The following is a 6,865-nucleotide window of genomic DNA, read 5'->3' on the forward strand; positions in this document are numbered from 1 at the left end:
CATACCTTAATAGTGGGGCAGTATTCAGATCTCAGAGAGTGTGCAACATTGAGTCCATTATAGCAGCAGCTAGAGAGCATATTCACCCTTATCTATCTTACCTACCAGGGCTGACAGATTTACTTGGATGGACAGGCTTATATGTTCCATTTTGGGTCCGTGAGTTCTATGCTACACTTTGGATTGACCCGCATCATAGATTCATTCACTTTGCTTTTAGAGGCAGAGATTATAGGCTGATGAGCTCTAGGATTAGAGAGATACTCAGGCTTCAGGAGCAGCCCATTCGTCTTCATGAGGTTTTCTATGAACAGACAGTGCCTCCCAAACGCCCTCATAGTGGTCTTGTGCCTCCTATAGATCTAGTCCGCCATTGCTTAACAGAGCCTTTTGGTGAGGGGTCGAGCGGGACACCTAGTGATCTCACTCCTACTGCTAGAGTGCTTGATGCTATTATGAGGAGAACACTACTTCCTAGGATGGGGTATCGCGAGGGCCTGACTCGCATCTAGCTATGGCTACTGAACTCTCTGATGCAGCAGACTGTGTTTGACATTTGGGATCTCCTTCTATCTGAGATGGAGGATACTATTGCAGAGGGGTTCAGGGGTCATAGGCAGCTGCCATTTGCTCACTGGATTACATTCTTGATCCACCGAGTAGTTACTATAAGGCCACCTGAGATGCTGGCAAAGTATAGTGGTGCTACTACAGAGTTCCCTGTATACAACATGACTCAGATGATTTGCCATAGTGCAGTGAGGACTCCTGCCCAGCCATGCCATCGTCTAGAGGTGTTAGAGACTGTAGCCCAGCAGGATAAGACTATCAGGGGCATAGCAGCTACTAAGGAGGAGTAGTTAGATGCTCAGCAGGAGGGGATGGTCGAGAGCGACCCTAGTGATAGCTCAGATGAGGACTACTATGATATCCCTCAGATGCCTCCACGACAACATAACCATGAGGCCGGTAGCTCTAGTTCAGCTCCACCTGCACCACAGACAGACCTTGCTCTACTTGCCATACTTGAGCGGATGAGGCAGGATCAGGCTCGCCAGGCTCAGTAGACCGCTGCTACTTTCACATAGTTCTAGACTAGGTAGGATGAGTTCTAGCGAACAGCAGCTAGGCAATCTAGCAGCAGCAGCAGGCTATATAGCAGCAACTTCTCATGCAGCAGTAGTTACTTTGGTTTATGCAGCATGTTGTGATAGCTATTGGGGCTCCACCGCCATAGCCTTCGCCCCAGCTTGGTCAGCCTACCACCACTTCTATGACTCTAGCTTTACAGCCCAGTGGGCTTCAGAGTTAAGGACCATCAACTGCCACAGTTTCCTTCACCTATAGAGCAGGTGTCCTAGTGGTTTGCTTTGCCTAGTGCCAGCCCCGTAGTTCACTCCTCTTCAAACAGGCTTTACTCCACCTCAGAGTTCGTCAGTGCTCACTCTAGTTTCCAGGAGCCTTGGTGCTTCATTCAATGAGTTGACAGGGCAGCCTACTCTGCTAGAACTACATGTCCTAGGTCCTTCCATAGTTGCACCTATTACAGGGACTGCAGAGATGCTCTCTTCGTCTGTTGCATCATCAGAGCAGGCAGCGCCAGTTATTGATCTGACCCAGACCGCTTCAGCATCGCTTCTAGCTACAAAGGGCCAGACTACTTAGAGCTCTAGATCAGATGATGATGGCACAATAGTTCTAGCTCGCTCCTTGCACCTCAGCGCTCGACTCATCCGGTGCAGCCCCGCCAATCGACCCTTAGGTTTTGGTGTTTGACGCCAAAGGGGGAGAGGGGTCGAGTATGTTAGACTTAGGGAGAGCGACTTAGGGGGAGCCTAGTATTCTATTTGGTTTTTATGTGTGATACACTATTATGCATTCATGTGTTTACTTTTGTGCATCAAACTATATTTATGTGATAGTGATATCTATGTGATCATGATATTTGACATGTGTGCTCTCTACTTTGAATCTTTTATATGTCATATCACTTGTGTTATGCTCATTTGCTTTGCTTCTGCGTTTAACTCCGATGCAAATGAGCTTTATTACTTGTACTCGTGCTTATTTCATACCTTTGGAGTACATGTTAAAAACCTCAACTCTTTCACATACTCGAGGTGGTATTGTCATCAATCACCAAAAAGGGGGAGATTGAAAGCATCTAGGCCCCTAGTTGGGTTTCGGTGATTAATGACAATACATGATTACTATGACTAACGTGTGTTTTGCAGAGGTAATTAAGTTAGGTCACGGTAATGGAGATCGATTGGGCTATCATGGTGGTCATGCCCCTACGATGAAAATCGTTTCGGTTTGCAAAGGATGGACGACAAGGTTAAGGATGGACTAGTTCTAAGTGTTGATTGGAGTTGAAGAGACACTTAGAGTAGTTTAGGACTTTGTTTTTCCTTTGGTCGTACTATTAAGGGGGGGTATGGATGGGTAGCTTGACCTAGGTGAGTCTAGTGAGTTAGGTGTGTTGCACACATGCTAAATCTAGCACTAGGTTGCTCCTAAAAAGCCCTTAGATCTATTGGAGAAAACTTTATTCACATATGATCGAGAGTTGGAAGTGAATGGAGGGTCAACTACTGATCGGACGCTGGCTCCGGGGTGACCAGGACGCTGGCGCAGAGTCCGGTCAGTTCATTTGATCAAGGTGAAATCGTCTGGTGCGACCGGACACTGAGAGGTGAAGTGACCGGACACTAAGTCCCAGCGTCTAGTCGACTCCAGTAAGGTTCCAGAGAGGGAAAATCGCGACTAGACGCGTCCGGTCACAACTTAAACACTAGAGTTCGGGGAGAACTGACCAGAGCGTCCGATCAACATGATCGGAGCGTCCGGTCACCCCACAGTGGCATATAATGGTTTGTTTTTTCAGCCATGATTATAAATACTTTCTCCATTCGTGTGTGGGGATACTTTTACTTATTCCAACAGCTGAGAAACACCTTTGAGAGTGCCAAGAAGGGCAAGGTCCTAGTGAGGTGATTGAGATTTGAGAATCCCAAAGAGAGTCCTCATTAGTAAAAGTAAGAGTAGCAAAGTGTGCATCCACCTTTCTCATTAGGCTTGTCGTGGTCAAGTGAGAGTTCGTGCTTGTTACTCTTGGTGGTCGCCATCACCTAGACGCCTTGGTGGTGATTGGGAGCTTGGTGATTATCTGGCGAAGCTTATAGATGATTCAACTCAAGTTGTGAGCGGTTGTGGGTGATTCACCGCGACGGAGAGTCAAAGAATCAACCCATAGAGAGCACTTGATCCTTGCGCGGATCAAGGGAGAGCTATACCCTTGCGCGGGTGCTCCAACGAGGACTAGTGGGGAGTGGCGACTCTCCGATACCTCGGCAAAACATCGTCGCGTTCCTCCTTCTCTCTTTACTTTGAGCATTTACTTTGAGCAATTCAATTTTTGTCATTTACATTCATATGATTGCAATGCTAGAGTAGAATTGGAACATATGTTGCTAAACTTTTGTGCGATAGATCAGTAGAAACACTTTCTAGACACAAGGGGTTAATTGGGCTAACCGTAGAACCTAATTATTGCAAAGAAATTTAGAATGAACCCAATTCTCCTCCCCTCTTGAGCATCTTGATCCTTTCAATCAAAAGCTAACAATACAAAACAAATCGGCAGCACTTCGTATAGATCAACAAAAATACTGAAAACCAGCTGCCTGAAGAGTTCGTAAAATACTGAAAACCACCAAAATACTGAAGAGTTCTAAATTTTATTGGATCACAAGCTGCGGGATAATATTGCTGAAGAGATGATTGGGTCAGTAATAAATATAGACACTGTAATTGAGCTCCGTGTATGCTCTTTTTAGAGAGCAGGGCTGATAGAAAGCTATATTGATTGCACTAAGTTTGTTTAGATAACCACATCAGAATTTCTCAATATGGTTCTTGTCTGTAAATGATGTGTTCACTTGAGATTTGAGAAAGACAATTTTATATATGTATACATCCAGTATGGACTATGGAGCTCTACGCTGCAGAGGACATTCAATTGAGCCGTAGTGTACTAGGCATTAGAATCATATTTGTGACAATCATGTTTGTCTGTGAAAAAGTGTGACATGAATTTCAGGTTACCCGTTAATCGACTTTTTGTTGTTTAATTTGCTCTACCTAATTAAATCATAGCGTTAGCACGGGTATTATACCTAGTAAACATGAAAGCGAGCTGTGGCGGATAGATCGATGACCGCACATACCGGTGAATTTAGCCAGGATTTATATATGCATGTGATCGCAACAGATGTTTTTTTTTTTTCGCCTGCAACAGATGTTGTGTTACGCTCGATATCTTCACTGGATCAGAACGCCTGTAATCCGGTAACGACCTAGGGCCTAGGCTCGTCTTTGATATCACGTCCACATCTTCTCGTGCATGCACCTAGTCATCAGGGGAAGAGGGTAGGAGCAGCAGCATTGACAATAAAAAAATTACTTCACTAATAAGTCCCAAATTTTTGTTTTCATCTCCCATATTTTCAAATTTAAAATTTAAAAATTCTAAACAACTTTGGATGTTGATGAAGTTTATATTAAAGTTGTAGTTCTCAATACAATCTATAACTTTGTAGTTGACAAGTTTTTAAATTGAAGTTGTTTAAAGTCCCAAATATGTATCTTAAGGTCTTAGATTTCGAAATTAAAAATTTAAAAGTTACAAACGGCCTTCAATATTCACATGGTTATACAAAAGTTGCAGTGGCTGACCCCATCCATGATCTCGTACAGTTGATAAGTATTTTATTTGAACTGGTTTAGGCCGGGTCACAACTTTTTTTTGTTGTTGTTGCTGCTGTAGAAATGTCATGTTCTTGAATGCATTTTACGGTGTTGAACGCCTGTAAATATGGTGCAGGTGCATTGAATTTTTTTTAATAAATTAGCAAATTTGTCTTTCTAAGGGCGTGTTTGACAAGGCTTCTTCAGGTTTCGGCTCTACACTATAGTGTCGGAGGAGCCGAAGCTGGAGGAGCCGCGAACCGTGGCTTCTCTTGGCTTCCAGTTTATTTTGATAGGATAGAGAAAAACGGCTCTTATAAATAGTGTCACTACAGTATGAGGAGCAGAGGAGTCGGAGCCGCAAAAGGCCCTGCCAAACATGCCCTCATGATATTTCGATACTACAATTTAATCCTACGATCCCATGCTGCTCGTATGAAACGATCATATTTGGCACCAAGCCTTCTTGACCTCCTCAGCCGAATCAGAGGGTGTGCTGACGCCCTACCTCAGCAAGCAGCATGAGCGGGCGAGATAAAGGTAGGACGCGAGCGCATGAGGTGAGGACGCCAGAGGTGCGGGCGCCATATTCATCTGAGCTGAAACGTTTCGTGTCACGATTCGTGATATGAGTGAGTTTTTTATTTGTAACAAGTTTAATTTAATATTTGTATAGTATAAGATACATTTGTACCAATGATAACTATCTATTTTGTAAGAAAATAGATGAATGAGAAACTCGTTTTTTTTTTCAAACTGATATTTGGAAGCATGAATAGAATCACAGGATTAAACTGACTGTAAGCAGAACAAAATACTGTCATTTGATGACAAGTAAGCCGAAAGATACACAGGTACTGTGTAAAACAACTGACGATAAGATAAATCCACGGGGCTTAAGCATTTCTACCATTGTTTTTCAGCAAAATGGTGATTTTACCCTTGTTTTTTTAACTTTGTGATTTTATCCTTACGATTTCAAACCAAAGGGAAACTTTACCCCTGATCTATGAAGTCCCTCTAACGATGTCAACTTTTGGACAAAATGACAACTTTGCTCATGCGTTTTTATCCTTGTTTTATTATGATATTTGTGTTTTTACCTCTGTTTTAGATCAGCAAGTTGACATTTTATATACAGATTTGTTAGAAAAAAATCAACAACATTTCAACTAATAATCATATAAACAAAATTTAATATCACACAACAAAGTAATTTCACACGTTGCATTAACGGCAACAAATCAGTCCATATAACATGTTACCATATTAGATTTTTTTTGTCGAATATGCAAAAGATTTGCGTATCATTGTAATTAAGAAAAAGAGAAGTTTAACCATACATACGACACGCTTCTAATGAGCGCCCTAAGAGGTCTTACAGTTGTGACTGGACCTTCCTAGCAGACTGTTTCAAACTTCGATATTACATAAAAATAACAACCGAACTACGAGCAGCGCAGTTAGCTACGGAGCTAGGCGTCTCTGCTAGCGGCCGCGCGACTCTGCTCCGTCATCCGAGAAGAGTCTTGTACCAGTCGTAGCATTGGTCGCCGAGGACAGCACGTCCAGTGCTTCCACATCGCTCGACGTCAAGTTCCTTGCGAAAAAGTCATCGTAAGCTCTCTTAGACACGGATGAGATTGGACCTGCCGGCGATGCAAAACCTATCCTGTGCATGAGGAGCACCTCGCCCCGCTTGAAGATCGGAATGTGCGCCAGCGGCTGAGCGGCAATCCGAATAAAACAACAAAAAGATCCAAATAACATGACAAACACCAACTGTAAAGGTCTAAATGACATGTCAAACAACAGTAGGAACTAGCAGTGAGTTTTCGAGACAACTGGCAATGAAACTATTGCTACACCATCAGGTTGCGGCTGTTTCTGGCATCTTGGTTCAGGAAAGGTTTCCGTGGTACCTGCCGCGGCTTTGGTCTTCTTCACTGATGTTTCTTCAGTCTCTTCAGTTTTACTCTGGAGATCAGAATGTGTCGATTTCTCCACTGGATTCTTGCACTATCAGGCAGCTGCCTTCTGTAGTAGCCGATGCGCACTACCCATTTGTTGGGCAGTGGAGTTCTGCTGGCAAACTGTCAGCTACACTGCTAGACAT

Source organism: Miscanthus floridulus, chromosome 13, assembly GCF_019320115.1.
Source record: "Miscanthus floridulus cultivar M001 chromosome 13, ASM1932011v1, whole genome shotgun sequence".
Taxonomy (NCBI): Eukaryota; Viridiplantae; Streptophyta; class Magnoliopsida; order Poales; family Poaceae; genus Miscanthus; species Miscanthus floridulus.